Source organism: Hyperoodon ampullatus (genome assembly GCF_949752795.1).
Source record: "Hyperoodon ampullatus genome assembly, chromosome: 20".
In the NCBI taxonomy this organism is placed as follows: Eukaryota; Metazoa; Chordata; class Mammalia; order Artiodactyla; family Ziphiidae; genus Hyperoodon; species Hyperoodon ampullatus.
The window spans coordinates 131,181-150,535 of record NC_136933.1 but is presented as its reverse complement, the minus strand read 5'-3'; the positions used below and the strand labels follow the sequence as shown (position 1 = coordinate 150,535).

General features: G+C 39.7%; 1 pseudogene across 1 annotated transcript in view; it reads left to right on the top strand.

Annotated features, from left to right (window-relative positions):
* Positions 1-18,076, top strand: part of LOC307068771 (coiled-coil domain-containing protein 150-like) — a 98,374-nt pseudogene extending 80,298 nt beyond the window's left edge. Inside the window, exons 21-28 of the transcript in view lie at positions 43-212; positions 1,130-1,256; positions 4,556-4,750; positions 5,192-5,260; positions 5,353-5,514; positions 6,241-6,327; positions 17,566-17,676; positions 17,965-18,076. The product of the transcript in view is annotated as a coiled-coil domain-containing protein 150-like (transcript). The remainder of the gene's footprint in view (positions 1-42; positions 213-1,129; positions 1,257-4,555; positions 4,751-5,191; positions 5,261-5,352; positions 5,515-6,240; positions 6,328-17,565; positions 17,677-17,964) is intronic.
* The last annotated feature ends 1,279 nt before the right edge of the window (positions 18,077-19,355 follow it).

Genomic DNA, 19,355 nt, shown 5'->3' with positions numbered 1-19,355 from the left:
TACAGTGGAATTAAAAACAATCTTCTTTCTTCTCTCTTTCAGATGGAGGCTCTACAAAAAGCTCTAGATTTAGCTAGAGAAGAAAACAGGAAACTGGCTATGAGCCTGGAGCAAGCTCTCCAGACAAATCATCAGCTGCAAACAAAGCTTGATCCTGTTCAAGAGAAATTGGAAAGCAAAGAACTTGAGCAACGGAATTTGGAAACCTTCATGTAAGGGCAGTATAGTCACAGTGGAATTAGGGAAGAGCCTCTGGGAGAGAAAGTTTGGCTAATTAACATAAACCAGTTAAACCCTTTTTCCCTACTTTGAGCTAGTACTCCCAGCAGAGCCATGTGAAGGAAGCAGGCATAGTTGCTCAGAGCAGATATTAGCTGGCTGAGGTACGCTCCTTCTCAGCTCTTCCCTCATCTAGTGTCGGTCTTCTTCCATACATGAAGGTTTAAACCAAGTTGGAAGGGATACTTACATGTTTCTGCCAAACCTTTTCTATCAGAAGCTTATGTGTCCTTTAAAAGAATGATTTGGAAAAGGAGAAACAGAAGCATGGATGGGAATAATCCCTCCAGGAGTGGGATAATTCCATTTAAGCAGCTGCTAAACCATTCATTGTTTTCAACTTTTTTCCTGAGATTAGTTAGGTCAAACCCATCAAGTTCAGGTCAATGCACTAAAGTTTTTTGTTAAACTTTATCTAGGCAAATAGGATTTAGATATTAATAACATCCCATGAAAATTTATACCCAAGGGAAATTCATTGTGCACGTGGATCTTTATTCCTTTCACGTAGTGAACATACTGATATAGCAGACAAGTATAAGCTAAAGCAAAGAAGGTATTTTTCATATTTGTAATCTGTACAAATTTTATATTCTGGTGAAATGTTGCTGGCTCAAGACTACTCAGTATTGGTTAAAACAAGAGTATGTGTTTCACTCTTTTGGGTGGATCTCTTTATATTGAATAACTTTTTGTTTTTTAATGCTGTAGGTAAATGCTTATTTCTTCTTCTGTTAATGAGTTCCAGATCAGTGATTTTTACCTGGTGACTGATCTGCTTCTCATTGGTAAATGAAGCCTACTAAGATGTTTTCTAAAGGTGATTTATCATGTCTCTTTTTCAAAACAGAGAACGGATAAGTGAAGAATCCAATATAGAAGCAGAATTGCATGCTGAACGCATAGATGCTCTAAGAAAGCAGTTTCAAATTGAGAGAGAAACTGCGAAGAAAGCAGCACAACGGGAAGTGACTGAGGTATGGAGGCAAGTGACAAAAGTCTCCCTCTAGGTGAATGCCTTTGAAGAGGAGAACCAGCCACAGGATTTCCGAGAATGGCTACAGTTGTTCTTTGGTTCTTCTAATCCCCCTTTTGCCAGCAAGCCAGATACATCTCTATGCTGTTTGTAAATTAACACACAAAAAGTTTCTGATATACAGTTATCTGCCCAATGAAGGAATGCCTTGGTGACAGCCTTCCCATTGGAGAATAATAACTGAGTGGGAAGGAGGAGACCGCCATCTGCTAGACAGATGGCAAATCACCTGTCTCCTCAATTCACTTAACTAGCATCCATCATGCACCTACCTCCTCCTGAGAGGCACAAGTAAAAACAGCAGAAGATGTGGTCCATGCTAAATTACCCCTTATTTAATTGTCATCTCCACTTTTTACATGAGACAACTAGGAAGACATCAGAAGATGTTTCCTGGATAGCTAGAAGCTGTGTACAATTTTAAAGGAATTCAAAAGTAAGGGAAAGTTTGTTTTAGGCTGGTTGGGTGATCGAAGAAGAGGGGAAGCTTGATGAAATTATACAGGGTTGAGGCTGGCAGAGCTGACAGGGCTGTGACACTCTGTGTAAGAGGATGAACAAAGCTTAGTTACAGAAATAAATAGGACATGTGAGCAAAGAAAAAGGATTTGCCTCTCTTGATCAGAGCAGAGACTTTAGGAAATTTCTGAGAAAAAGGGGTTAGCTTAGATGAGACCAGCTGGTAGATGGCCTTGACTACCAGAATGTTGGATGGAAAGTATTAGGTACAAGTAGAGCACTGTAGGTTTCTGAGAAGGCTGGGAGCACAATGTTAGGTAGGTTAGTCTGTTAGCAGTGGAGAGTAGGTAAGAATGAAGAGAAACTGGAAACATGGAGGCTCAAGGTAACTACAGCAGTTACTTTGGGCTTCAGATGATTAGAGCCAAGCAAAGTGTTTCTGTTGAAAATAGAGAACGATCAAATCAAAAATCCATTTTAATTAATACAAAAATCAGACACTAAATGTATCATAAGCAAAGGGGAGGGAGTAATTGAAATAATTCCAAGAGTTGGTTGGGGTGGCCAGTCTGTATTTTGCCAAATTTAGCGTATTTAGCAATTGCACTTGACAGCGCACAGTCACAAGATCAGATTCAACCGTTTATATGGTGCTTTGTAAATTGAAAAAGCACTGTATAAGTGTTAAAAATATTATAAAAATAATTTCTGTGGGAAACAAAAATGGGCACTGAAATTAAAAGAACTTTTATTCAGAGAGAGTTGTTCGGAATATTTAAAAGTTTAAATCCTTTTAACAGGGATCAGTAAAGATGGTGAACTTGTGCAGGAGAGACCAAGGAACAGTCTGAGTGTGATGTCTTGAGCAGTTAGTGGCAGGGGTGGGTTCAGGGTGCAATGTTTAAGACTCCCAGCGCTGCCTCTTATTAGCAATGTGTAAATTTACTATCTGTGCAGATGACTTGACTTCTGAGTCTCAGTTTCCTCAATCAAAATGGAAATCATCACAACTGCTTTCCAAGGTGGGTTTGAGGGTTAGTTTTTAGGGCTTACCCAGTTTTGACAAAGCTCTAATTGAGGTAATGGTGGAATATCTAACAGAAATATAGTTGGGTGATAATAAAAGACTAACACTGTACTGTGAGGTTAGGATGTGAGGGAATGAGCTAGTATAAAGAGAAAAGGTAACAAATAATTTTGACTTTTTTCTTTGACATGTTAAATACTTACCAGCCACAGAGAATACCACCCTCCTAATGTCTCCCTTCTCAGCTGCCGTCTCTTCTTCCTAAAAATCAAGTGAAACTCATTTAAGGGCATATGAGGAAGAGGGGGAACTCTGTAAAATGATTTAAGTAATGTTAAAAGATAAATTGAGGAATAATAAAATTAAGAGTTTATTTGAACAAAAATCAATTTGAATCAGGCAGTATGCAATCGATTGCAATAGAAAGGCGCTCTGAGGAGTTGTATAAAATGAAAGACTTCTATAGGCACAGGGGAGCAGGAACAAGGAAGTTATACTAGGCAAAAAAGTAGATTAGTTACTAGGAGCAGAGGTACTTCCTTTAAGGGATGGCAGGGGTCTGTCAGGCAGATTACTCACCTAATGCTGATCAGGCCATTCCTGATTGACTGGTTTAAGAGTCCTTTTCTGGGAGAGCCAAAACTGTAATTAAGTCTCAGTTTGGTGACATAAGGTTTAGCATAAGTGACTTCATTGTGGGCCTGTTGTCTTGTTTTGAATAGTAATCACTATGTTATTTTTCCACTAGACAAGTTTATTAAAATTTCTAAACCAAAAGCAATATTCATAAGAAGTATAAACTACTATGTAAATAAGCTACAAGGATATATTGTACAGCACAGGGAATATAGCCAGTATTTTATAATAACTGGAGTATAATCTATAAAAATTTTTAATCACTATGTCATACACCTAAAACTAATATAATATCATTAATCAACTATACCTCAATAGGAAAAAAGCAATATTATAAAAATACATGCAAGGATAGTCAATAACTGACAGGTGTATTTACATAAACTCCATATAATTTATTTTCACTTCTCCATACATGAGGTCACAAGTGACAGAAAGAGACGAGCTTAAGCTTAAAAAAAAAAAAAAACCTTTAAAGCACAGCAATGAGCACTGAGCAATTAGTGTGTGCCAGGCTCTATATTCCTTCTCTGCCTCCTCTTGTTTAACTGTTACATGAATCCTATGAAGTAGGCTATTCTCATACTTTTCCAGTGATGAACCTGAAGCTTAGGGAAGTTAATTATCTGAAATCACTTGACTAGTGTGTGGTGAAGCTGAGATTTTAACTTCTGTCTGATTCCAAAGCCATGCTCTTAGAAAGCAAATGACGAACATACATTTACATTATCTGTTCTAAGAAAAATTGTGTTCTTTAGTGTTAAAAATTATGAAAATCACTGAGAGTGTTTCTCCACAAATCTACTTATTATTATTGCCTCACTTACCCTCCTTTTTAAAATATCTATTTATTTGGCTGTGCCAGGTCTTAGTTGCAGCACACAGGATCTTTAGTTGTGGCACACAGGATCTAGTTCCCTGACCAGGGATCAAACCTGGCCCCCATGCATTGGGGGCACAGAGTCTTAGCCACTGGACCACCAGGGAAGTCCCATCACTTAACCTCCTTTTTAAAAGAAAGGTCCAAAGAGAACAAAATATAGGGACACAGCTAAACATAAGCTTCTCTTACTGAATGGAAGGTTAAAATGTTCTAATTTTCCCTTTGTATCCCACAGCTGAAGAAAGCCCTTGATGAAAGCAACTTCAGATCAGTGGAAGTATCCCGGACCAACCGGGAGCTGCGGCAGACACTTACAGAGTTGGAAAAGGTACTGAACAGCAGCAAGGAGAAAATAAAGGATCAAAAGGCCCAAATTAAGTTCCACTTATCAGCTAAGGCGAATAATGCTCAGAACGTAGAGAGGAGGAAGGTTGTATGAGAAAGCCTAACTCTCCTCTCCTCCTTAGTATCTGATGAGGATCCAGGCAGGCAGTGGTGTCTGGGGAAGATGGTTTCAGAGCCCCACCACCACCATGTGTTCTCTGGGAATTACAGCTACACCTGGGAAGTGGGCAGATTGCCTGGGGGGAGGTGGGGGGAGACTCTCTTTCCCGCGGAGATACTGCTGCATCCGTGTTTGGTTTCTCATTAGCTGCCAGTGTCACATTCTGGCTCCCCAGCTGTCTCTTCCACAGTGATTGTACAAGACTTTGCTCTTTCTGGGTCAGGGGGCTGGATGGGAAGGAGAGCCCAGCAGGAACTGGTAACTGTGGATCTCATGTGGGGTTCTTTCTGTCAGCCTATAGGCAAAAAGAGCAAGCCAGTTTTTCCACTGATCATCTTTCTATGTTATTTCCACATTTACTTTCAGCAAATAGAAACAGAATTGAGGCAAATGGAGCTAATTCAGGATCAGTATCAGAAAAACAGCTATGAACGGGTAGATGATTTCCACACACTCTGTTTACCATTCACGTGAAATCCCAAACTTGGACAGGTTCACCAACCGTCTCCCTCTTTGTGCCCTACCAGTTACTGAGTATCCAGAAATGTGTATCTGAAATGACTAACCTACAGCAGGAGATGCAGCTGTTGGCCAAGAGCCAACATGATCTGTCAGCTCAGAATAAACAGCAAGAGCTGCAGCTCGAGGCCGAGCAGAAGAGGAGGTGGGAGCTGGAGCATGGGTGCCAGGTAAAAGGGTTCCTAAGATTCATCTCAGAGATTACCAGTAAAGGCCATGTGCAAAACCCAGCATGAGGGCACCTGGCTTTTGCTAGGCTCTATAGAAGAAGACAAACTTACAAGTCGTTCATCTTAGCTAAGTCCTTAGAATCATATCTAGGAATGAAGCCTGGAGCTTTGACTATGGCACCTCGTCTTCATGTTCAACTTAATAAAAATGATACTCATTTTTAAAGAACAGCTAAAGCTCACATATGCAAAGTACTAGTTACTAAGTAAGACTTGTGAACTTCATAGTCTTTCAGGAACTTTACACCCCTTGGTTCTTGCCCATAGCTCAGATACATCTGTTGCCATTACAGGACTTTTATCTACTCCCAACCTCATGAAAAGCACATTTTATTACGGAAAAGGGACTTCAAGAGACCATCAAGCTCTTGCCTTCCAACAGAGATTGTCTGCTATGAAAAGTATTCCCCAGTTCTGGAAAGAGATGTTAATCATCTTTTCTCAGGAGAATCTGTAAATCAAAATCTATAATCATATACACAAATGTATACTGTAGGTTAAACTGAAAATAATAGCTTTTATCCTATAGTCTGGTAGCACCTGGAGTTAGAAAGTACCCCATCATACTTTCATAATTTGGTTGCTCATTTATTACAATATTGAAGCTTTTTCTTCCATATATAGTACATTGGGAGTTTGTAAAATATCTTTGTCTCACGTTTTCAGGAACTGGAAGAAACAGTTAGACACCTGAAGAAATGTAAAGAGGCAACAGAGGATAAAGTGAAAGAAGCTAGTGTGGAATCAGAACAGGTAAGCCAGACCCACGGACATGAAGACTTAGACAAGCTTCCTCAGACACGATCACCTTGAAACACAAGTCCGTGTAATATCCTTCAGTAACACAGTTGTCAGGAGTGCAAAAGGCAAGAACCAATACCTTAGTACAGCCTCCGTTATAAAGAATAGTTTTAGATTAAGATTGTGTCTTGATGAGACATCATAGAATGTTAAAATATTGATTGACATTGACTAATATTAACTTGGTAGTCCAAGCCCCTGAAATTCCAGAAATCCCTGGAATTGGGATTGACATATATACACTACTATGTATAAAATAGATAACCAATAAGAACCTGCTGTATAATAAATAAATAAAATTCAAAAAGAAGAGATTCTTAAGCTAAAGGTATCACAGTGACATTGCTGCCAGTTTATCCCTTTTGTAGCCATTAAGTTACATGATAATATGACTGTCAGAATGGTATATTGAAAGGAATATGGGGGGGGCGGCGTGAAGACGGTGCACTAGGAGGACGCGGAATTTGCGTCTCACAACGAGGGCACCTGGGGGACCATGGACACCTAAGGGGACGGGAGGAACCCCCAGAGACCAGGTAGGACCTGGGGCATGGGGGGGAGTGATGTGGGAGGAGAAGCTGAGGTGGGACTGGACTGGCACCTGACGGGCAGCTAGGGGAGGGGAAGGGATTGCATGCCTGAAGGGGGAAGTTTTGGTACCACTGGGAGGGCAGAGGATCAAAAGGGACCAGGGCCAGGTTTCTCCTGCCCAGTTTGGCCCCTGGCAGCCTGCTGAGATCCTGGGCCTGACCCTCTGCTCACTGAGGCGCCCTCCAGCTGTGCGGGTCCTGAGGGAGTGAGAGGGAAGGGGGAGCAAAAGTAAAGGCTGGACCTGTGGGACTGGCACGCCTGAGGTGTGGCTGGGGCAGGGGAGGAGTTCCTACACCCAGCGGGATGCACCCACGGTTAGGGGTCCTGCAGAGACGGGGGAGACCCTGGAGGAGACAGTGGGGGAGGGCACAGAGGAATGGAAGGAAACAGGGCCAGCGCTTTCCCTGTTGGGTTCCTGGGCCTAATCCTCGAAGCCTCCCTCCTACTATGCAGAGCCCAAGCCCTGCCCCTACGCCCCCCACCCAGGGCCCCACCTCTACACTCAGAGATCCCCTCCAAGGCACTGGGCCTAAACCCCACCCACACACCCTCACTCAGGGCCTTACCTCCAAACTCCAGAACTCCACACTGCAGAGGCCCTCCCTTCCTTCCACCCAGGTCCTAAGCAGAGGCCCTGCCCCACACTTGAACATCAGCCCACCTGGGCCCCACCCCCAGGGCCTTTTCCTGCTATGGGGGTTCTGAGCCTAGGTCCTGCCCCACCTTAAACCCCACCCCTGCCTAAACTCCAACCCCCCATAGCTAAGGCTTTTTTTTCCCCTCTCTTAGATTGGGGTTCTGTTTTACCTTGTTGACTCATTGTTGATTTTCTTATATTTTTATATTTCCTAATCTTTTATTTTTCTAATTTTATTTTATTCCTTATACTTTGTTATTGTTCTCTCCTTTTGGCTTGTACCTCCCCCTTTTTTTTTCTGTTGTGGTTTTCTTTTACCTTGTTGCATTTGTTTCAATTATAGTTTTATATTTCCTAATATATTTTTTATCTTTCTAACTTTATTTTATTTTTTTATTCTTTGATATTGTGCTGCTCTGGTCCTTTTTTTCCTTTTTCTTTTTCTTTTTTACAATGCCACAAAACTAGCAAGATCTTGGTTCCCAGGACAGAGGTCAGGCCCGAGCTCCTGTGGTGGGAGCTCCAAGTCTGCTGCACTAACAGAGAACCTCAAACCCCAGGGTATATTAATGGGAGTGAGGCATCCTGGAGGTCCTCATCTCAGCACCAAGACCCGGCTCTATCCAGCTGCCTGAAAACTCCAGTGCTGGACGTCTCAGGCCAGACAACCAGTAAGATAGATAGGAATACAGCACCACCCATCAAAAAAAAATGAAATGACAAAAAAAATGTTACAGATGAAGGAACAATGTGAAAACCTAAAAGACAAATAAGTGAAGATGAAATAGTCAAGCTACCTGAAAAAGAATTCAGAGTAATGATAGTAAAGGTGATCCAAAATCTCGGAAAAAGAATGGACAAGTTACAAGAAACATTTAACAAGGACCTAGAAGAATTAAAGAGCAAACAAACAAACAGTTACTGAAATTAGAAATACTCTAGAAGAAATCAGTAGCAGAATAACTGAGGCAAAAGAATGGATAAGTGAGCTGGAAGATAAGATGGTGGAAATAACTGCCAGGGAGCAGAATAAAAGAATGAAAAGTATTGAGGGCAGTCTCAGAGACCTCTGAGACAACATTAAACACACCAACATTCGAAATATACGGGTCCCAGAAGAAGAAGAGAAAAAGGGACTGAGAAAATATTTGAAGAGATTATAGTTGAAAACTTCCCTAACATGGGAAATGAAATAGTCAATCAAGTCCAGGAAGCACAGAGAGTACCACACAGGATAAACCCAAAGAGAAACATGCTGAGACACATTAATCAAACTATCAAAAATTAAATACAAGGAAAAAAATATTAAAAGCAGCAAAGGAAAAGCAACAAATAACATACAAGGGAATCCCCATAAGGTTAACAGCTGATTTTTCAGCAAAAACTCTGCAACCCAAAAGAGAGTGGCAGAACATAATTCAAGTGGTGAAAGGGAAAAACCTACAACCAATATTACTCTACCCAGCAAGGATGTCATTCAGATTCAACAAAGAAATTAAAACCTTTACAGATAAGCAAAAGCTAAGAGAATTCAGCACCACCAAACCAGCTTTAGAACAAATGCTAAAGGAACTTCTCTAGGCAGGAAACACAAGAGAAGGAAAAGACCTACAATAACAAACCCAAAACAATTAAGAAAATGGTAATAGTAGCATACATATCAATAATTACCTTAAATGTAAATGGATTAAATACTCCAACCAAAAGACACAGACTGGCTGAATGGATACAAAAACAAGACCCATATATATGCTGTCTACGAGAGACCCACTTCAGACCTAGGGACACATACAGACAGAAAGTGAGGGAATAGAAAAAGATATTGCATGCAAATGAAAAGCAAAGGAAAGCTGGAGTACCAATTCTCATATCAGACAAGATAGACTTTAAAATAAAGACTATTACAAGAGACAAGGACACTACATAATGCTCAAGGGATCGATCCAAGAAGAAGATATAACAATTGTAACTATGCACCCAATATAGGAGCACCTCAAAACATAAGGCAAATGCTAACAGCCATAAAAGGGGAAATCAACAACAACACAATCACAGCAGGGGACTTTCACACCCCACTTTCACCAATGAACAGATCATCCAAACTGGAAAGAAATAAGGAAACACAAGCTTGAAACGATACATTAAACAAGATGGACTTAATTGATATTTATAAGACATTCCATCCAAAAACAACAATATACTTTCTTCTCAAGTTCTCATGGAACACTCAGAATAGATCATATCTTGTGTGACAAATCAATCCTCAGTAAATTTAAGAAAATTGAAATCGTATCAAGTATCTTTTCTGACCACAATGCTATGAGACTGGATATCAATTAACTACAGGAAAAAATCTGTAGGAAATACAAATACATGGAGGCTAAACAATACACAGCTAAATAACCAAGAGATCACTGAAGAAATCAAAGAGTAAATCAAAAAAATACCTAGAAACAAATGACAATGAAAACGATGACACAAAACCTATGGGATGCAGCAGAAGCAGTGCTAAGAGGGAAGTTTATAGCAAAAAAATCCTACCTCAAGAAACAAGAAACATCTCAAATAAACGACTTAACCTTACACCTAAAGCAATTAGAGAAGGAAGAACAAAATAACCACAAAGTTAGCAGAAGGAAAGAAATCATAAAGATCGGAAATAAAAATCAAAAAGAAATGAAGGAAACAATAGCAAAGATCAATATAACTAAAAGCTGGTTCTTTGAGAAGATAAAAAAAATTGATGAACCATTAGCCAGACTCATCAAGAAAAAAAGGAAGAAGACTCAAGACTCAAATCAATAGAATTAGAAATGAAAAAGGAGAAGTAACAACTGACACTGCAGAAATACAAAGGATCATGAGAGATTACTACAAGCAACTCTGTGCCAATAAAATGGACAACCTGGAAGAAATGGACAAATTCTTAGAAATGCACAACCTTCCGAGACTGAACCAGGAAGGAAGACAAAATATGAACAGTCCAATCACAAGCACTGAAATTGAAACTGTGATTAAAAATCTTCCAACAAACAAAAGCCCAGGACCAGATGGATCCACAGATGAATTCTATCAAACATTTAGAGAAGAGCTAACACCTATCCTTCTGAAACTCTTCCAAAATATAGCAGAGGGAGGAACACGCCCAAACTCATTCTATGAGGCCACCATCACCCTGATATCAAAACCAGACAAAGATGTCACAAAGAAAGAAAACTACAGGCCAATATTGCTCATGAACATAGATGCAAAAATCCTCAACAAAATACTAGCAAACAGAATCCCTACAGCACATTAAAAGGATCATACACCATGATCAAGTGGGGTTTATCCCAGGAATGCAAGGACTCTTCAATATACACAAATCAATCAATGTGATACAACATATTAACAAACTGAAGGAGAAAAACCATATGACCATCTCAATAGATAGAAAGAAAGCTTTTGACAAAATTCAAAACCCATTTATGATAAGAAGCCTCCAGGAAGTAGGCATATCATCCTCAATGGGGAAAAACTGAAACCATTTCCTCTAAGATCAGGAAGAAGACAAGGTTGCCCACTCTTACCACTATTATTCAGCATAGTTTTGGAAGTTTTAGCCACAGCTATCAGAGAAGAAAAAGAAATAAAGGGAATGCAAATCAGAAAAAAAACATGTAAAACTTTCACTGTTTGGAGATGACATGATACTATACATACAGAATCCTAAAGATGCTACCAGAAAACTACTAGAGCTAATCAATGAATTTGGTAGTGTAGCAGGATACAAAATTAATGCACAGAAATCTCTTGCATTCCTATACACTAATGATGAAAAATCTGAAAGTGAAATTAAGGAAACACTCCCATTTACCATTGCAACAAAAAGAATAAAATACCTAGGAAGAAATCTACCTAAGGAGACAAAAGACCTGTATGCAGAAAACTATAAGACACTGATGAAAGAAGTTAAAGATGATACAAACAGATGGAGAGGTATACCATGTTCTTGGATTGGAAGAATCAACATTTGTGAATATGACTATACTACCCAAAGCAACTTACAAATTTCACAATTTGTATGGAAACACAAAAGACCCCGAATAGCCAAAGCAATCTTGAGAAAGAAAGACAAAGCTGGAGGACTCAGGCTCCCAGACTTCAGACTATACTACAAAGCTACAGTTACCAAGACAGTATGGTACTGGCAGAAAAACAGAAATATAGCTCAATGGAACAGGATAGGAAGCCCAGAGATAAATCCACTCACATATGGTCACCTTATCTTTGATAAAGGAGGCAGGAATATACAATGGATAAAAGACAGCCTCTTCAATAAGTGGTGCTGGGAAAACTGGAGAGCTACATGTAAAAGAATGAAATTAGAACACTCCCTAACACCATACACAAAAATAAACTCAAAATGCATTAAAGACCTAAATGTAAGGCCAGACACTATCAAACTCTTAGAGGACACTCTATGACATAAATCACAGCAAGATCCTTTTTGACCCACCTCCTAGAGAAATGGAAATAGAAACAAAAACAAATGGGACCTAATGAAACTTAAAATCTTTTGCACAACAAAGGAAACCACAAACAAGATGAAAAGACCACCCTCAGAATGGGAGAAAATATTTGCAAATGAAGCAACTGACAAAGGATTAATCTCCAAAATATACAAGCAGCTCATGCAGCTCAATATCAAAAAAACAGAAAACCCAATCCAAAAATGGCAGAAGACCTAAAGAGACATTTTTCCTAAGAAGATAGAGATGGCGAACAAACACATGAAAAGATGCTCAACATCACTAATCATTAGAGAAATGCAAATCAAAACTACAATGAGGTATCACCTCACAACAGTCTGAATGGCCATCATCAAAAAATCTACAAACAATTGGGCTTCCCTGGTGGCGCAGTGATTGAGAGTCCACCTGCCGATACAGGGGACATGGGTTCATGCCCCGGTCCGGGAAGATCTCATATGCCACGGAGCAGCTGGGCCCGTGAGCCATGGCCACTGAGCCTGCGCATCCAGAGCCTGTGCTCCACAATGGGAGAGGCCACAACAGTGAGAGGCCCGCGTACTGCAAAAAAAAAAAAAAAATCTACAAACAATAAATGCTGGAGAGGGTGTGGAGAAAAGGAAACCATCTTGCACTGTCGGTGGGAATGTAAATTGATACAGCCACTATAGAGAACAGTATGGAGTTTCCTTAAAAAACTAAAAATAGAACTAGCATATGACCCAGCAATCCCACTATTGGGCATATACCCTGAGAAAACCATAATTCAAAAAGAGTCATGTTCACAATATTGATTCTTCCAATCCAGGAGCATTGTGTATCTCTCCATCTATTTGTATCATCTTTAATTTCATTCATCAGTGTCTTATAATTTTCTGCATACAGGTCTTTTGTCTCCTTAGGTAGGTTTATTCCTAGATATTTTATTCTTTTTTTTGCAATGGTAAATGGGAGTGTTTTCTTGATTTCATTTTCAGATTTTTCATCATTAGTGTAAAGGAATGCCAGAGATTTCTGTGCATTAATTTTGTATCCTGCTACTTTACCAAATTCATTGATTAGCTCTAGTAGTTTTCTGGTAGCATCTTTAGGATTCTCTATGTATAGTATCATGTCATCTGCAAACAGTAACAGCTTTACTTCTTCTTTTCCCATTTGGATTCCTTTTATTTCCTTTTCTTCTCTGATTGCTGTGGCTAAAACTTCCAAAACTAAGTTGAATAAGAGTGGTGAGAGTGGGCAGCCTTGTATTGTTCCTGATCTTAGTGGAAATGGTTTCAGTTTTTCACCATTGAGGACAATGTTGGCTGTGGGTTTGTCATATATGGCCTTTATTATGTGAAAATGACTTTACTACCCAAAGCAATCTACAGATTCAATGCAATCCCTATCAAACTACCACTGGCATTTTTCACAGAACTAGAACAAAAAATTTCAAAATTTGTTTGGAGAAACAAAAGACCCCGAATAGCCAAAGCAATCTTGAGAACGAAAAATGGAGCTGGAGGAATCAGGCTCCCTGACTTCAGAGTATACTACAAAGCTACAGTAATCAAGACAGTGTGGTACTGGCACAAAAACAGAAAGATAGATCAATGGAACAGGATAGAAAGCCCAGAGATAAACCCACGCACATATGGTGTACTTATCTTTGATAAAGGAGGCAGGAATGTACAGTGGAGAAAGGACAGTCTCTTCAATAAGTGGTGCTGGGAAAACTGGACAGGGACATGTAAAAGTATGAGATTAGATCATTCCCTAACACCATACACAAAAATAAGCTCAAAATGGATTAAAGACATAAATGTAAGGCCAGAAACTATCAAACTCTTAGAGGAAAACATAGGCAGAACACTCTATGACATAAATCACAGCAAGATCCTTTTGGACCCACCTCCTAGAGAAATGGAACTAAAAACAAAGATAAACAAATGGGACCTAATGAAACTTCAAAGCTTTTGCACAGCAAAGGAAACCATAAAGAAGACCAAAAGACAACCCTCAGAATGGGAGAAAAATTTGCAAATGAAGCAACTGACAAAGGATTAATCTCCAAAATTTATAAACAGCTCATGCAGCTGAATAGCAAAAAAATAACCCAATCCAAAAATGGGCAGAAGACTTAAATAGGCATTTCTCCAAAGAAGATATACAGACTGCCAACAAACACATGAAAGAATGCTCAACATCATTAATCATTAGAGAAATGCAAATCAAAACTACAATGAGATATCATCTCACACCAGTCAGAATGGCCATCATCAAGAAATCTAGAAACAAGAAATGCTGGAGAGGGTGTGGAGAAAAGGGAACACTCTTGCACTGCTGGTGGGAATGTGAATTGGTACAGCCACTATGGAGAACAGTATGGAGGTTCCTTAAAAAACTAAAAATAGAACTACCATATGATCCAGCAATCCCACTACTAGGCATATACCCTGAGAAAACCATAATTCAAAAAGAGACATGTACCAAAATGTTCATTTCAGCTCTGTTCACAATAGCCTGGGGCTGGAAACAGCCTAAGTGTCCATCATCGGATGAATGGATAAAGAAGATGTGGCACATATATACAATGGAATATTACTCAGCCATAAAAAGAAACGAAACTGAGCTATTTGTAATGAGGTGGATAGACCTAGAGTCTGTCATACAGAGTGAAGTAAGTCAGAAAGAGAAAGACAAATACCGTATGCTAACACATATATATGGAATTTAAAAAAAAATGTCATGAAGAACCTAGGGGTAAAACGGGAATAAAGACACAGACCTACTTGAGAATGGGCTTGAGGATATGGGGAGGCGGAAGGGTAAGCTGAGACAAAGCGAAAGAGAGGCATGGACATATATACACTCCCAAACGTAAGTTAGATAGATAGTGGGAAGCAGCCACAGAGCACAGGGAGATCAGCTCGGTGCTTTGTGACCGCCTGGAGGGGTGGGATTGGGAGGTTGGGAGGGAGGGAGATGCATGAGGGAAGGGATGTGGGAACAGATGTATATGTATGACTGATTCACTTTGTTATAAAGCAGAAACTAATAAAAAATAAATAAAATTTAAAAAAAGTCATGTACCACAATGTTCATTGCATCTCTATTTACAATAGCCAGGACATGGAAGCAATCTAAGTGTCCATCAACAGATGAATGGACAAAGATGTGGCACATATATACAATGGAATAGTACTCGCCATAAAAGTAAATGAAATTGAGTTATTGTACTGAGGTGGATGTACCTAGAGTCTGTCATAAAGCATGAAGTAAGTCAGAAAGAGAAAATCAGATACCATATGCTAACATATATATGGAATCTAAAAAAAAAGAACAAAAATGGTCATGAAGAACCTAAGGGCAAGACGGGAATAAAGACACAGACCTACTAGAGAATGGACTTTAGGATACAGGGAGGGGGAAGGGTAAGCTGGGACAAAGTGAGAGAGTGGCTTGGACATATACACACTACCAAACGTAAAATAGATAGCTAGTGGGAAGCAGCTGCATAGCACAGGGAGATCAGCTCAGTGCTTTGTGACCACCTGGAGGGGTGGGATAGGGAGGGTGGGAGGAGGGTGATGCAAGAGGGAAGAGATATGGGGACATATGTATATGTATAACGGATTCACTTTGTTATAAAGCAGAACCTAACACACCACTGTAAAGCTGTTATACTCCAAGAAAGATGTTTTAATTAATTAATTAATTAATTAAAAGGAATATGGACTCGTCTCTTGTGAGTTTGCCAACAATGGCACTTACTGGGCCCTTAAGGAAGTTACATTTACTTTCTGTAACTCATCAGTTACCACTTCTATAATAGTCAGGAAGTTATTACCTACCACTGTTACTCTGATAGATGGCTTGGAGTAAGTTTCAATAAATGTTGGCTCCGTTCTCATTCACCATACAAGAGGAGACATGATGTACAATGAATGTCATTTCAAGCATCTTTCCCTCCACTTCTGATAAAGAGAAAAGTGGGGTTTGGTTTGGGGGTGGATGGGAGTGTGTCTGTCGTCAGGATGCACAAACAGACCTGGAAAATACTTTAGCTTTGTAGCTTTCTAAAAGTTAAATGACAAGCAGAACTCTATTTTCTTATCTCACTATTTTGTACTCACACTGTGACCTGGTTAATATGGGACAAGTACATAGTAGCACAAATTTATAAAGGACCTATTATATGGCTGGTGCCATGCTAGGTGATGGAGCTATAGGGTGAATAAGCCAAAAGAAGCCCCTCGTCTCATCGAACTTGCCTTCTCCCAAGCAAGAGAGAAATACACTAGTCTCTGAGACCTCAGAGTCAAAACATGAAAATGCTGTCCATGAAACATAAATAATCAAAGGGGGAAAACCAGTCATTTTACTTTTTATTCTAGAGGATATGTTCTACAGCTATTTTGAAGCAACCTTTATATATAATAAAAACCTGTTGGCTCTACCTTCAAAATAACAAAATATCCCAAATACATAGAAAAGTGCTAGGCACATATAGGCACTCAATAAATATTTGTCAATTAAATGAATACTGATTCTAGATCATCTTCAAAGGCAGGCTATTAGAGGGACTGTTTTCAAGTCTAACAGATCATTTGGAAGTTTGTGCTTAGGAGCTAAAGTATAAAATATTTTGATAAAGGAAATAAAAAATACCATTTACACTAAGCTGGTCCAGTGTTTTTACTAATTCATTCTATTACCTTTATAAAGCACAGCAGGAAATTCTAGGCTTTACAGTTCAGGGACTTTGGAGAAGTGTTTAGTCTTAGAGAACAGAACTCAAAGTGTGGTTTGAACTACCACATGAATTTTCAATGCCATCTTGTACTTTCACTCCTATCTTAACTTTCTCCCGAGCCCTCTCACCTCAGTTCACATCCAGGAAATATTAACAAATGCATGAAAATCAGCAGGTTTGCATTCATTGTTTAACTCCATATTCAGAAATTATTCTCTCATCTATAGGAGGATGTGTATTATGCAAACAGGTTGCAAAGACCATGCAGTTAGAATTTGAGTCTTTTAATTTCTAGGTAAAGTCTCTTGAACTGGCAACTATGGGAAGAAAACTTCCAGTTTAACTAATATGAAGCCCATTTGCTAATTGTGGGGGGAAATAAAGCTTTTAAATTGTACAGTGTAAAAAGAAAGAGTCTCAGGCTTCCCTGGTGGCGCAGTGGTTGAGAGTCCGCCTGCTGATGCAGGGGACACGGGTTCGTGCCCCGGTCTGGGAAGATCCCACGTGCCGCGGAGTGGCTGGGCCCGTGAGCCATGGCCGCTGAGCCTGTGCGTCCCAAGCCTGTACTCTGCAACGGGAGAGGCCACAACAGTGAGAGGCCCGTGTACTGCAAAAAAAAAAAAAAAAAAAAAAAAAAAGTCTCTTGAACTAATACACAAAAAGATTAAGTGTTCCTTTCTTGTAAATTTTAATGAGAACATTTGTATGTGCAGATAACAGCTAACCTGGAAGAAGCTTGGCGCTGGTTTAAGTGCAAATGCGATGGCCTAAAACTTGAGCTGACCAAAAACCCATTGCAGAGGGAAGACAGGTGGCAGAAAGAGGTGGAATATTTGTCTGTCTTAAGCAATTCTGGATTTGTTCCTTCTCAGATTTCTAATTACACAAGTTCTCTCTTCATCCAGCTACTCTCCACTAATCTGTAGATCTCTTTAAACTACTGTTTGGAAAACCAATGAACTGAATTTCTTTCTTAAAAGTTCTACCTCTCCCAAGCTGTCTAGTTTAGAACCACCTATCTTGAAAAAAAAATGACGTCCATAAAGACAAAATAGGTTCTCAGCTCTGCAGTTAGTTTCTAACAGTTTTGGGGTGTGTTTTCTTTCCAATAGGACCAAGATAAAAGGCACAGCAGCATATCCGATCAGTCTGCTCTACATTGATGGGAGAATAAACAGAATCTTAGGCTTGTGCCCAAGAAGTGTCATTCTGAACTAAAGAGAGGTGGTGTCCTTGACAGAGGAGCTTCTTCGCTTAGAACAGCTACATCATCCTGATTCCCTGAGCCCAGCAACTAGGGCTGGGCTGTTTCCACCGTCATCAGGACATGAAGTCTTTGATGTGGACTGAAGATTTTGGACGTGAGTTTATCCTTTTATGAACTCTTTGATATCAATACAGAACCACCCCATCTTTTTTGTCCCTTTCCCCATTTTCCACCCAGTAAATTTATATTAATGTGTTGTATGATAGGAGACGCTGTTGCATGATACTTGGCTATTGTTTTAAGTAAATTTTATCAAAAAGCATTTAATGAGGTACTGGATGATTTGGCAACTAAATGATATGATACTTTATTTCAGTGAAATGTCCTAGTCTAACATCTAGTAGATACTCCCTGGAAATACGATCACCTGAAAAATGGTAAAAACTCTCCCACTGTCTAGTAAACATATACCCTTCTCTTCTGGGTAATTACTAGCACACCTTTTATAACACCATATCTCTATTCGTATATAAGATATCTCAGAGGCTGTATTTGCAGGTCCCTTGGACATTTACAAAGAAGTTTATTCAACTCTGTTCCAGGAGATTATGCCTGACCAATGTAGCTCTCCCTTACTATAGTAAACAATAAATTCAGCTTTATAATCTCATTTCAGATTAAGTAATCCAGATTTAAAGTATGTAAACAGCTGGCATAATACCTGGCTTAATTGATGCTCAAGTAATGGTAGCTGCTGATAATAGTATTAGGACCTAAATCAAATGAGCAATTATAAAATTAGAATATCAAATATAAGACTCAGAGGTTGATGAGCCCACCACTCAATATCTAATATAAAAAGAACACACAGCTGGGGACTTCCCTGGTGGTGCAGTGTTTAAGAATCCACCTGCCAATGCAGGAGACATAGGTTCAATCCCTGGTCCAGGAAGATCCCACATGCCGCAGAGCAACTAAGCCCATGTGCCACAACTACTGAGGCCTGCACTCTAGGGCCTGCGTGCTGCAACTACTGAGCCCGCATGCTGCAACTACTGCAGCCTGCGCGCCTAGAGCCCATGCTCCGCAACAAGAGAAGCCACCACAATGAGAAGCCCACACACTGCAACAAAGAGTAGCCCCTGCTCTCTGCAACTAGAGAAAGCCACACGCAGCAATGAATACCCAATGCAGCCTAAAATAAATAAATAAATAAAATAGAACAAAATACTAAAAAATAAAAAACACAGCTGAATTTATTGCTTACTGTGGTAGGGGAGAGTTAAGTTAGTCAGA